The sequence below is a fragment of the Octopus sinensis genome, linkage group LG4 (genome assembly GCF_006345805.1).
Source record: "Octopus sinensis linkage group LG4, ASM634580v1, whole genome shotgun sequence".
Classification (NCBI taxonomy): Eukaryota; Metazoa; Mollusca; class Cephalopoda; order Octopoda; family Octopodidae; genus Octopus; species Octopus sinensis.
Window position 1 is genome coordinate 78,963,769 of NC_043000.1, and position 15,376 is coordinate 78,979,144.

General features: G+C 37.1%; 1 protein-coding gene across 1 annotated transcript in view; it reads left to right on the plus strand.

Annotated features, from left to right (window-relative positions):
- The window catches only part of LOC115210981 (kielin/chordin-like protein), a 185,468-nt gene that overhangs the window by 167,448 nt on the left and 2,644 nt on the right, over positions 1-15,376 (plus strand). The gene's annotated exons all lie outside the window — the stretch shown is intronic.

Genomic DNA, 15,376 nt, shown 5'->3' on the forward strand with positions numbered 1-15,376 from the left:
GTCTCCCTTTTACATTTTTCTAACAGGCCACTTTTATACCAACTTTAATTGTGCCTAACTGGTTATACACATATTTGTGTATGGCTGAGGTCCACCATACAGAAATATATCTCCATACAATACAACATAGTTCACAAATATTTCTCCATACAACATTGTTCACATTCATACCGGTTATTTGTGTATGGCTGAGCTCGGCCATACACAAATAGCCAGCATGGATGTGAACTACGTTGTATTGAGATATATCAAATATTCTAATAGAGAGATAAACGAAACCTAATTAATAATAAATTAATGATAAATAGGATCTTAGAGTATCATATGTTCATAGGATTACCCGTACCTTTAAATACTTTAGATGCGGGTAATAAGTATATCATACTATGATTTGGTAGCACAAGTTATTCGGGGTGTCATATCATTCATAGCATACCCTCTATTATCTCGAAATCTATGAAGTATTGCTTTCTAATAACTCTTAACCCCTTTGATCTGTAATCTTTTAATAATTATATTATATATTTACACCTTCAGTATTGGAATTCTCTTCGCTCGTGGTTAGTATACCATATAAATTTACAATGGATTACTAAATCTTGCACCTCACTTAAATATGAGATATAACCCCAAGGATCTGTTATTATTTTGCATAGATCAGTGTATTCGATGTATTTTAGAAATATTTTTGTAACCCATTTCCAAAGGTATCTTTATTTTTTAATTATATATTTGATACTTATATTTTTATTTTATATGGTATTCATGATAATAACATATCTAAGAGTTTTTTCAATATATCAATATAACTTATATCTTAATTTATAAAATAATCGTTATTTTATTTTATTTTGACTTATCCTTACTTTTATGTGTGTTATACCTTTTATATCATTCTGTAAAGAAATATCTTATAAAACTGTTTTTAAAATGTTTATTTTTCATATTTTATATTAAATTTATGTATTCATAAACCTTCCTATACATTTGTCTAGCTTCTATATCTTATAAAGTGTTTATAACTTCTTTTCATAAAACTCACTGTACAAGACAATTTTATATTTTAGATTTATAATTACACATTGTTTTATAAATTTTTTCTATCTATTTTTGATATTTTTATACATTTGTATATCCTTTCATAAACTTTCCTAGCGTTTGTAATTCATAAATAATTCTTTTATAAGGTCGTTTTATATAATTTACTGGATATGGGAATCCTTATTTTAATATATTTTTTAATCACTCTATATTCATTAAATGTTTACATGCCCAAGTAACGCTTTTATACATTTAGTATACCTCTAATTCAATTACCTCTTATATTCGATACATTATTTTACATTATCTTATACTTATCCACCAGCAATGAAGAGAATAGTTCTTTTTATTGCTTTAAAATATACTATGTACTTCTACCCATATGATAATATAATTCCGTTATACATTCATGTTAGAATGTCTTTATCATGACCTTCTCAGCAATATGCTTAGAAAATTTCTAATTTTTGTTGTATATTAAGGTTTTAAGTTTAATTTTTTTCCTTATTCTATATTTGATTTAATTTTCTCAAATTAATATTATAGGTTTGCTAAGTTATAAATTACTATCTCCCGTATCCTTCAATTCTCTAATCTAAATAATCTAAATAAGTATTGCCCACACTTGTCCTTCTTCCTTCCTTCCAATTACCATCCCTTCCCAATCAGACATTCTCTTACTCCCAACCTTGCATCCTACACTTTTATGTAGATATGGCTAGATATATGGTTCCAGTACATTGGAAGTCTAGTAAATTAACTCACTCTGCCACAAATATAACAAAAGGAAACAATGTAAATATTTTAGTTTCCATTATTGATATAAATTTGTTTATTATTATTATTATTATTATTATTATTATTGTTGTTGTTGTTGTTGTTGTTGTTATTATTATTATACAGGCGCAGGAGTGGCTGTATGGTAAGCAGCTTGCTTACCAACGACGTGGTTTCGGGTTCAGTCCCACTTCATGGCACCTTGGTCAAGTGTCTCCTACTATAGCCTCTACCTATCAAAGCCTTGGAAGTGGATTTAGTAGACAGAAACTGAAAGAAGCCCGTTGTATATATATGTTTGTGTGTATGTTTGTCCCACCACCATTGCTTGACAACCGATGCTGGTGTGTTTACTTCCTCCTAGCCCGGCAAAAGAAACCGATAGAACAAGTACTAGGCTTACAAAGATTAAGTCCTGGGGTCGATTTGCTCGACTAAAGGTGGTGCTCCAGCATGGCCTCAGTCAAATGACTGAAACAAATGAAAGAGTAAAAGTGCAAAAATATAAACTTTAGTTCAGTTCAAATACGTTTCGGACGTATTAGGCCTGTAGATGATGATGGGGGAAAATTCTTGCTTCAGGCAAAAGGTATTTAAGAACTCAGTTCAGAGCGCCCGCCTTTGAACTCCAGGCTCTTTTGCTCTCTACATTACCAGATATATACAGGCCTATACACACACACACAAACATATATATTACAATTACGAACCATTACTCTACATTTAGACATATCAATAAACGCAACAATACTGGGCTTAGTAAATTAATTTGGTCTCTAGAGGAACATTTGATTTGGAATGTCATATTCTATATAGGTCATTTCCTTATGATAACGGTAAATCTTTTTGTTCGCTCTGTAACGATGAACTGTATTTCATCCTGTTCTCAGAGAATCATTTTGTATACACATTTAAAGAACGGGTATACCGTTGCAAACGTTGGCAAAACCATACCTTTAGTTCCTATAAGTAACTTCTACCAGTCTATAAAATTCGACCTTTAACTATCTTCTTACATTTCACTTCCACTAAATATATGTATTTCCACGCCTTTAATCTTTATTCCTGTTCACCTATCGCACTATATTTCTCCACTTTTAGTTTTCTGATAATTTCTTTCTCTCTCCTCCTCTTTCTATAAATTGCCGTTGATGTTATATCTGTTAACAATTTTTTTTTTAATAACTTACCAATGTTCCCTTCATCATATATGCAGTAATCACATTCGGTTGAAATGTCTTATTGATGCATTTTGTTTTTCTTTTTCCATTATGAGAAGAATGCATTGTTTTACATCATTGTATTAATTCTGGAACAATGCCAACGTTTCCTTCGAAACATATGTCGGAAGTATAAAGATTTGAATAATACCTGCGTTTAACTCCATTTATTTACTTATCTATGTGATACAAAAACCTTTCACCAAAATCTGGAATTCCTACCTTTATAGGTAGGCTGTTACATCTTTGGTACTTATGTGAATTTTTGCTACCCTGGTAACTATTTATTTATTCTTTCCGTGTTATTTGTAAACATTGATAAAATGCACATACATTTATGTGTGTGTGTGTTTGTGTGTCTGTGTGGTGTATGTGTCTGTGTATGTGTGTGTTTGTGTTTATGTATGTATGTGTATGTGTGAGTATGTGTTTGTCTCTCCACCATCGCTTGACAACCGAGGTTGGGCATCTCTGAATTGACTGAAATATTTATCTTCCTTATAAGATATTTTTCTTATAAGATATCTCGCACCTCAGCCGCCAGTTCGGAACAAAGTATATGGGTGGCACACGAAGTAGCGGAGTAAGAAAAAATATTTTTTTGATCAGTAAATAGTATTTACTGACCTCTGATGAGAAAGCTAAAGCCTCCAGTCAATTCAGAGTTGATTCACTTGTTATCTGGTACTGAAGAGAAATTTGAAATGAATCTACTAATCCACAGGAATTTTGTAAGCTAAATTTGATGCTTTTAACACCTTTCATCCGACGTGAGAATTTTTCTCTGCGGCATACGTCTCTCAAATTATCTTTTGATGAGTCAAATATGTCCCAAACATATTTGAACGGATCAAAAGTTTTATTTTAAAACAGTTCCCATACACACATGTGTATATGAATGTAAATATATACATATACATACATACTACATATATAAATATATCTATGTATGTATGTATGTCATTATTCTGTTTTATTTCATGATTTCTTGCCAATAGAAAAAAAGGCTGTTTTCTAACCTAGATCCAAAGCTTTTTCATTGGAATTTTAACATCAACAAGGTATTTTTGTGCGTATTTATGTCATTATTCAATTTTATTTCAAGATATTTGTCAATAGAGAAAACGTCGGTTTTTAACCAAGGCATTGGAATTTCAACATCAACAGGGTAATTTTGTATGTATGTATACGTGTAGATTCGTAGGTTTTGTTTTATGTCTGTCTTCTCATGCATATAGATAAAACCCAGAGCCTATGATACCAATCATGTAGGCAATACAAACATTGTCTGGAAGAAAATATATCCTAGATTTCGGTATCAGAAGATGATGTCACACGCATTTAAAGTTTGTATGAAAGTGTCATGTAAGAAAAATATAAGGGGAAGCCCAAATTTCTTAAACCGGATAATGCGACTTTGACTTACAGGTGGAAAGACGCGTGAATGTAAATTACATTATTTTCTTTGTATTGGGCGTGTGCATTTAATGTTCACAAAAAATTACAAAAGCCTTTTCTCAAGAATTGTATGAAAGCTGGAATGGAGTCATTTGGATTTTTGGTATCAATGTGTATAGTGTATACTTCAACAATTTTGTGTTTTTTACATTGCTTTTAGTGTTTGTGAACACATGAACTAATATGTGAGATTAACGTATTCATAAGCGCAGGCGTGGTAGTGTAGTAAGAAGCTTGCTTCCCAAATACATGATTGCTAGTTCATTCCCCCTGCATGGCACCTTGGACAACCGTCTTCTGTTATAACCACGGGCCGACCAAAGTCTTGTGAGTGGATTTGGTAGGCGGAAACTGGAAGAACCCCGTCGTATGTATATTTATATATGTATGTGTGTCTGATTTTGCCCCACCCCTCAACTGCTTGACAACCAGTGTTGGTGTGCTTATGTCCCCGTAACTTAGCGGTTCGGCAATCAGAACCAATAGAATAAGTACCAGGCTTTAAAAAAGTACTTGGATCAATACATTCGACTATAAATTCTTCAAGGCGCTGCCCCAGCATGGCTGCAGTCTAATAACTGAAGCAAGCAAAAGATAAAAGAAAGATTATTGAATCAATCTATAAAATGGCAAGGAAAAAGGATCCACCTATTTCTGAATAGTTTATTTTGCTGTGAAAATTTGCGAATTTAAAATACTTAAGCCAAATGAGTTTCAATTTAAACAATTGATCACGTTTACTTCGAGCTATATAGGGAGCTCTTCTAAGACGTTTTTCAAACTTGTCCTTGTTTCACAAGACAGCCATCACCAATCTCCAAGAGGCAAAGAAAAGAAAATCCATCTGACCATCATGCTGTACAAATTGTTACTAGTGATAGTAGCTATTTCATGTGCAAACAGCTGTAAGTAAATTATATTGCTGTACATTGTCTATTTCGCGTCGTTTTTCTACTTAGTTATTAACTTTAGTTTATCAACAATTGATTCTTACAGTTCACCTCTACCTAAATCTCTCACGCGTGCCTGAGTGTATATTTAATGCGTGCATATTTGTGCCTGCGTTTCCCTCTCTGCCTCTTTCTTTACACAAATACACACATATTTATCGTTTACTTGTTTCATTCATTTTATTGCAACCATGGTCGGATACTACCTTGAGTTTCGTCAAATAAATTGACTACAATTTATTCCATCAGTCTCTTTTACGGTATCGCGAAGTCACGGGAACGTAAAAGAGCTCGGCACTGGTTGTCAAACGGTGAGGGGACAATCACAAACACTAACACTAATACACACAGGTATACACTTATATACATATTATGACGGGCTTCCACACAGTTTCCCTCTACCAGTTTCACTCACAAAGCAATAATTGGTCCGCGTAGTATATACTTGCCTAAAGTGCCTCTGTGTGATAAATCACACAGCCACAACAGCGCCTATAAAAGCGTAATAGTGTATAAGGAGGGAAGGAAAGGAACAGACAGACGGCGTTTGCAGGTCGTTAAGCAACTTCCTCATTCAGGTTAAGAAGAGCTTTTGGAAAAACAAATAGGGACAGATATGCTCACACAAACGCACACCAAGCACACAGCTGCGCAGATTACACTTCTTATGACATTTTCACTACAGTTTAGCGTGGAATAAAAAAAATCTCGCTTACGGTAAGGGGTATAAAGACATCATTAGCGGCTCTATAGACCAAAAGATCAGCATTTCTGGCTCTTTTTCGGAACCGCTGATGAAGCTGTTAACTAGCATTTACTGCTGTATTACCTCCGCCTTCGCTAAGGCGGAGGTATTGTTTTCAGTCGTGTTGGTTTGTTTCTTTACCCGTGAACAAAGTATCTCAAGAAACGCTGGATGGATTCGAACTATTTTCGATTTTGTGATCGATCCGGTACCGGACAAGGATTCTGGATTATTTGTTATATTTACTTTACGCTACATGATGTATTACGATCTTACACTGACTTTCAAGTCTTGCTCTTTCCAAAGTTTTATTTTCGTTTATCTATTAGCAATTTTACTCGCGTCCCTGTCTAAGTGGAAACATGGATAAAGAAATCAAACTACATAAACAAACGGCAGCAAAACCGTTCAGAAATTAAATAGCACTAACACATTCGGTAACAATAATAAGTTTAACTTATTCTCGTCAATTTTTAGTTTTACCAGTTTTGAATATATCGCTCCTGTTTAAAACCTCTTACTTGCTTGAAAATTGCATTTCTTGGGCTCACCTTTTTGTGCGCAACGGTGTTGTTAAACCTCCGTTAGCTGCACCGTGTGCAGGTCCTTTCCGTTTTCTATCATGCACAGATAAATTTTTCCCTATACACCTTAATGGTCGTAAAGACACTATACCAGTGGATAAACTTTAAAAAAGGCCTTCATAGAGAAAACTGTCCCTGTTACCACCTCAGACGACAAACACGGCTCGCACACCCACCTTCACATTCCATGACAACCACTGGGATCGATTAGGTACCGGACAAGGATCCTGGATTATTTTTCCGGTTTTTCTACTTAATTTTTGAGATCAGTTGGGTTCATTGTTAGTATTCTCGTTTTTGAGAGCAGTCGAGTTTATTTCAGATATTTTCATTCTAAAAATCATCTTCGGCTTATCGTTGGGAGGACGGTGGTATTGCCTTGGCGAAGGTTTGCGCTCTCTGAGTGCTCTTGTTATAAAAGATTTTTTTCAGTTCACGATTACTTCCCTTTGGTATCCGTTACTAAAGACGGTAAAAGAACTAGTGATCTACAGAGAGTGCTTTAAAACTTTTACCATAAGTGAGGAATTTTGTTCCACGGTAAACTGTACAAAAATTGCTTTAAGATGTTTCAAGCATATTTGATGCAAAATTTATGTATGTATGAATGTTTGTGTTTAGACATACATACATACATGCATACATACATACATACATACATACATACATACATACATACATACATACATACATATATATATATATATATATATATATATATATATATAATGCGTGTGTCTGTATATGTGTTTGTGTATGCGTATACACAGAAACGCACACATGCACCCATACACCTATACACGTATATACCCACATATACATACATATGGACATTCTAATAAGCATGTGGCTCAAGGGTACGACAAAGGAACATACAGAAAAACATGCGCAGAATGGACGTGGATATGCTCAATTTCTCATCAGACCAAATATCATCACAATTTTGACAACTTTCGATTTGCGTCAAAGGGTTAATTTGAACGACCGATATAATATGATCAAGAATAATTTTACTAATTCTACCCAGATGCGACATGGAAGGCAGATTAACTTGATGGAGGTGTTAGTTAGAAAGACTGGTTTGTGGTCTTTCAAGCCAAATTGTGGGGTGCTTAGTGCATAAGGTTCCAGCTTTTGAGCCGCCCCGAACAAGTCTTTTGGAGAAGTTGACTGCTCATTCTAATAATATTTATGTATCTCATTAAATATAAATCCATTATAAGCGTCGGTATTCATTCTGTAAATTTCCTGGTTCTATCGAAATGGATATCTACTCTCTCACAGTTCCAGATGTCCGATATCTGCTTAGATAGTCGTCGAAGGATTTCGCTCGTATATTTTCTTAATTTGATATTCATAATTAAGTTGAGCATATCTTTCTCAAACTGGTCGAACACTGGTTTGTGTGGAGAGTTGCTGATAATTTTTAGCCCGTAGAAATAGTTAGAATTAAACTTTCATGCTCAGTTATTTGTTTGTTTTCGAAATAGAATGTTTTCTATTGAATCCTAGAAATAAGGATATTGAATTTTCTGTACCATTAACCCGTGACATTGCTTTTTACTCGAGATAGGACTATTCCCAAGGGAAACGCCCAAGCGTCTCTTCTTCATGTCGGTGTTTCTTGGATCGTTTGTCAGAATGCGGAGTAAAGTGCGCACAAGTACATGTACTAAATGCACGCATGAAACGGGAATATTTTCTAGACACTACGCATGACATCTCAATGTAAATTTCAATGTTTGTCGAGGACAGAGTGGGAAACAATACAAGGAATAGAGGTTTATCTAAATTTGACAAACATATACAGGCAGATGTTGATATTATATTACGATTAAAACTTGACTACATGCAAAGGTGTGCGTGTGTGTGTGTATGTGCATGCGTGTGTGTGTGTGTGTGTGCATATGTCTGTGTTTGCATGTATATATGACATTATAATAATTACACTCATGAATATATTGGTTACAAATTTTGAGAAAAGGCCAGCAATTTCGAGGTAATGCTTAAGTTTATTATATCAACCCTGTGTCCAAAAGGTTCTTATTTTATCGATCTCGAAGGATGAAAGGCAAAGTCGACCTCGGAAAAAATTGGATTCAGAACGTAAAGATGGATGAAATGCCGTTAAACATTTTACCCAACGTGCTAACGAATCTGTTAGCTCACCGCACTCACGCATGAATATATTGCTATCTTATATATATAACATTGAAGTTTTCTGTGTGTGTTTGTGTGTGTGTGTGTGTGTGTGTGTGTGTGTGTGTGTGTGTGTGTGTGTGTGTGTGTGTGTGTGTGTGTGTACAAAACTTTAATGTACCTCAATAACTGCTACATCTTTCATCCGATTTCATTAAAATTTCATACACAGCTGCTTCATATCCTTGACCCGAACATAGGCTACTTTATTTTTTAAAAATTGATATTGGGGCCTCTAGAGCGATGGGAAATCAACAATAGATGATTCCTATTCATTTGCGTTAATCAGCTTTTTTAATCTTTTTATAACAGTGAAAGGATTTTTCTATTGATTTCCACTGTCCACCAGCGACGGTGGTTAAATCGACTAGGAACAGTGAACACATACGTTTCCATAATTCTCAACCGATTTTCACCAAACTTTACACACACGTTACTTATATCCCAAGGATGGTTATACACTAAACATTTTACCAGAGCTGCCGCATAGATGGACCTAACTTGACATAGCGTTTTTGTATGTAGGATCTTCCATACTTTTTAAAACTTTTTTATAAAAGTGAAAGGATTTTGTCTACTTATATATTTCGACTGTTCACCTACCACGGTGATTAGATTGACGGTGATATTAGATCGTAATATAATATCACCTACCACGGTGATTAGATTGACTAGGAACACTCTACGCGATGAATATCCAGTACCAAACAATTTTAATCTCCATAGTTAAACTGCATTAAACTTTGGCAAACTTACCTTTACCTTTTCTGAGTTACTTGAAAAGTGATGCTCCCTTCCCTTTCTCTTATTTGTTCATGCTTTTGTTTACATACTAATGCGTTGTTTCACTTTAAGGATGCTTATTTACCCATTCATTATATTTCGACTGTCGTCCATTGTTTCCAATACGTTTTAGTATTGTTGCTCTAGCCTTTTTTTTTTAAAAGAATAACGTATGATTCGTCCCAAAGAATCAAACTTTAAATGAGTTTTGCTTCCACAATCGAAAGCTATACATATCTTTCAGAAAGCTCTATACCAATTCAACTTTATGCAGTATTCGCTGTTAGTTCATGCGCAGGCTATGTGGGAAGACAGAATAAAGGGGCTTTTATTAGCTTATCTCTCCGAAAAAAATAGATCCCTTTGCTGTTGAAAGCAATAAACTCGCAGAGGGGAAGTTTCAACGTTTTCCTTCAATTTCATTACACCATTTATGTGGCTGTTTCTGACAAGAAATTTCACTTTCATGTAAAATAACTATATTTTGTAGTCAATATCCGTAATCTACTTCCAAAACACTTCAGTAGCTCTACTTTGCATTGCTTGCAAACTTATATGTTCTATGATCATTAAAGTGCAACAACCACCCTTCAGTTTGATTTTCCGTTCCTAGGTTAATCGGAATCGTAGATTGTCGTGCGATTCAACAGCCTTCTTGGTAGCTCAATTATTTGGTGAAAAAATACCACCTAAGCAACTTAAGCCGACCAAACGATGGGTGTGTTTGCTAGTATTTATTGTTGTTCAATCTTAAAACTATATATAAACCTTGTTTTATATTTATATTGTATTGATTTTAGTCCTTGCATTGCAGCCGTGTTTTGGCACCACATTGAAGGGTGAATCGACCCCAGTATTTTTTAAGTCTAGTACTTTATTCTATCAGGTTCTCATGCCAAGCGACTAAGTTACGGGGACGTAAGCAAAACAATATGTGTGTGTGTGCGTGTATGTATGTATGTATGTATGTATGTATGTATACTACATATTATGTATGTATCTTTGTGTCTGTGTTTGTCTCCACCACCGCTGGTCAAGAGGTCTTACTTTGTTTACGTCCCCGTAACTTAGTGGTTTGGCAGACTCGGCAATGAAACCCCAGTCTCGCGCCATTTCCGCTCTACTGGTCATTCACTACAACACCTGTCTGTGTGGACTGTCTTTGCACAGAAGCCATCCGGATCCCCGCCTTCGCCGTGAACAGGAATTAATCTCTTTGCTCCTTTGCGTCATATGGGCTCAACCCCCTCCTCTCTTCGTCTGACTCCCCTCTCTCTCCTCTCTTCATCTGACACCTACTTCCTCTCTTCATTCCTACCCACTTTCTCACTTCATTGATACCTTCTTTCAAACACTTTTTCTATTCAGTTGCCATGCTTGACCGCTAAATCCACAAGTTTTTAAACTTCCATACTCAGTACGTCATTACTTTGCCTTTCTCTCTCCTTTTCTTAATTGTTTCTTTCTTTTTTCCTTTTCCACAATGCCCGATTACAAATTCTTCCTCCTGAACCTTCACCGCCGACTAAAGAAACACCTTCTATTGCTTTCAAACTTCTATTAATCTTTCCCATCTGATTTTCAAAAAAACACGCTTCTGTAGTCATGTTTACTTTCTCAGTCACCTCCCTCACCCCTACCTCATCCCCAAAGGTTTCCGCCTCCATTTCCACCCCACTTTCCACTCTGCTTCTGCCATCCTACCCATACTCTGTTCTACTTCTTACCGCCTTATCAGTGCCACCATTCGTTCTAATCTCTTTAAAATACACACCCCAGACCACCTTCTCCTTCTCGCTTATTCCACCTTTTCCTCCCGTCTTTCACCTTCTGTTGCACATTCCACTCTACGCTTCATACGCCATGTAAATCATGTTTTGTCCACGAGTTCCTCGCTCGCACTAAACAACATAAACTCCACTCACTCCATTTTCCCCAGCCGACGCCACTACACCCACGCTTTCCTCATCCTCATCCCCCATACTCATCCCCACCCTTCCATTACTCTAATCCCCAAGCACTTACTTTCCCTCTCTCTCCTCCCAGCTTTCTACTGCCACGCCACCCCTTCCACATCTAACTCATCCACCCACTCCCGACTTCAGTCTGTTGTTACCATTCCTCCTAATCTTCCCCTCTCTGAAACGGAGCGCTCTCTTCTCAGTAAGGATCTGCATTTCATCTCCCTCACTTTATCCAGTAACGAATTTTAGACCCGTGCTGGTATCCATAGCTTTGTGCGTCGCATCAGGCTATATGCACTATTCCACAACACTTCACCTGCATCTAATGAAGAGGACTGCTTCACTGACCTGGGCCGCCGACCATCCTACTGGACGCCAGCTCCTTGCCAGTTCCAAGCAGTAGAACATTTTACATGCATCTGCCAACGTGTGTGGACCAGTTTAACTTTCGCAGCAATCCCCAACATTTTAACATCTCCCCGGACGAACTCTCGACATTCCGATGTCTTCGAAGCTGCAAAGACATCATCACAAAGGCGGCCGACAAGGGTGGAGCCGTGGTGGTGTAGCGCGCAGACCTCTACAAGGCTGAAGCTCTACGCCAACTTCAAGGCACCTCATTTTATTGCCCTCTGCCCTCCAACCCCAAGCCTAACTACCAAGAGACTGTGTCCACCACTATCTATGACCTCACTTCCTCCTCCCATCTCCCTTTCACCACCTCCAACCTTATTATCTACACTCCACGCACCCCACCATTTACTTCCTTCCCCAAATCCACAAGCCCAACAACCCTGGCTGCCCCATCGCCTCCGCCTCTAACTGCTCCACGGAATTTATTTCTAAATACTTCGATCGTGTCCTTGCCTCCTAGTGGCTTCCCTCCCCTCCCACATCCATTACACTAAACTGTTTCCGTCTCTTTAACTCTTTCTCCTTCCCTTCTGGCCCTTCTAAACTTCTCTTCATTATTGATATCAAGGGTTTATATACGGTGATCCCATACAACGAAGGACTTCTTGCACTTAAACACTTTCTGGACCTTCGACCCAACCCCGAACCTTCGTCTGGCCGAACTTGTTCTCCCCCTCAACTGCTTCTCGTTCGCGGGTGATTTTTACCAACAGATCTCTCGGAAGTGGCTATAGCAACGAGAATGTGCCCCAACTACATGAACTTGTTCATTGGCTACGTTTCACTGGTCCCACTCACGAACTATACGGTCGCTATATCGATGACTCTGTCGGTGCGACCTCACTCTCCCGCGAAAAACTAGACTCCTTCGTCTCTTTTGTCTAATCCTTCCAGCCTGCCATCGAATTCTCCTCAATTATTTCCAACACTTCCGTCGAATTTCTCGACATTTCGGTTAGAATATACCACTCCTCTCTCACTGTCTCCATCCACTACAAACACACTGACTCATGTTCATACCTCAACTTTTCCTCCTTCCACCCTACTAACATCAAGCTCTCCATTCCCTACTCTCAATTCCTCCGTCTGTGCAGGCTCTGCAGTAACAACCATGACTTTTCGTCCTTCGTGAATATCTCCTCACCACTATCCACATAGCCCTTGCCAAGGCATGCTCCGTGGACCGTACCTCTGCTCTCTCCCCCACACCTGCCCCGCCGTTGCTCATCTCCCGTTTCCACCCACCCCACCCCCACCCCACCCTCTAACGCTCCGAGACTTCCGGTGACTCCTATCCGTCCCCTCCACTTTGCACATCTTCCCAACCTACCCCTTCCCTCCTTCAAAGAGCCCACAACAGCGTGACCTCCTGGTCTACAGTTTCTTCCCTAACCCCACCTCCCAGCCTGGATCATAGCCCTGCTCTTGCCCACGCTACCGTGCTTGCCCCTACATCTCCAACACCAATATTTTCTTTTCTTTATTTTATGAATATTCTTATATATATCTCTTATTATAAAAGGCAGATTTTATCTGCCTCCCTTTGTAACTTATAGAAATCTACAATATAGGATTTCTTCAATTAAAATTTACCTAGCATTTTTAAGAATAGAATGCATCGGGTCATGCCAGGTCCAGTTTTTCAAATTTAAACTCCAATTAAGCAAAATTTACAGAAAACTCACATTCTGGTGTGTATGTCAAATGTTTTTCTTAATGTGGTTTACACCACACGCACACGCAGACACACAGTGTGCAACGAATAAAATGAAAGTAAATAGCGACAGAGTGATTTGAGGAAGACTAAACTGAAAGTATTTAAACCACTACTCAAAAAATAAAAAAACACAGCAAACAGAAACAAATAAATACATAACGATTTACTCCTCACACAATTTCTTCAATTAGATTTTTCAAAGTACTCCATTCGGTCATGCCATAATATATTTCTTTCAATTTCACCCCCAATTAAGACAAAATTCGAGAAAACTCAATATTTTAACATTTCACTCCGAAAGCATTGATGTACATGTGTGCGTGCGTGAGTGTGTGTGTGTGTGTGTGTGTGTGTGTGTGTGTTTGATGGGTTGTGCGACACAGAAAGTGTGGTGTGTAAGTGAAGTGCTTTTGTTAGTGTGTGTAAAGAGACAGACAGAGTGAAAGACAGAAATAACTGAACTTTTTTTATTCACTTTTTGTAGTGAGTGACTGAGAGAGAAAAGAGAGAGAGAGGTTATGTATGTATATATGTATGTATGGCTTCAGTGACACACGCACACAAAAACACATACCTACGTACACCTAAAGCACGCACACACACACACAAGCGGAGCGCGAACTTCAAAATTTTGGTAGTATTAATTTGCGAGCGTACTTCTAAGCGCGCGTAATTGAAAGTTTTCACTATGATATCATCACGTGCGAAAAAATTCGAAGGGTTTTGAACAATTGAGATACACATGTCACGCCTGTATTGAAACCATTGCTAAGCTGCCGTAATTGCTTAATTAAGACTTTGTTTAAATTGAAAGGGGCAAATATGTGACGAGGTTGAAAAAAAATACCCCAGAAAAAAAATGTACTGCTGGTATTTATATAATTCACTACTATTTTGCTACAATGTCATGAAAAAGAAAAAATTTAGGTATGTAAATCGAATTCGCCACCCCCTTTTCCCCGTTCGCGTTTGTGTAAAAAAAATTATTATTTAAGTTTTAAAAATTATTTACTTTGTTCAAAAAATATTAATATTAATTAATTTTCAAGAATTATTTAATTTTATTCTGTAAAATAGTAATTAATTCATTTATCTGTAAATCCGCGAGGTTGTTACTCAGGCACCTAGAATGGTAACCTTCAACTAACACTATCTCCTCCGAGACCCTGCGGCGCAAGTTGACCAAAATTGAGAGTATGGTAGAAGAAGGGTTGCTCTTCCTTCCGTAGAACATAAAATTCAAATCGGACCATGTTAACACCAAAAATTATTTACATCAAAAAGATGCTTTTTTCTATGAAAATCCCTATTTTTTACGATTTTTTCACTGCTGTGTCGCCACTTTTCGGTGTATTTCGACCAGAAAAATGTTCACAAAATTTTTACTTTTCAAAATTACAATTCCAGCGGGTCGAAACAAACCCGAGCAACGCAATACTGCTAGTATATATATATATTTACATACCCACACCTATTTTGAATATCTTTCTATATACCTTTATATACTCACATGTAAAGCCTTAT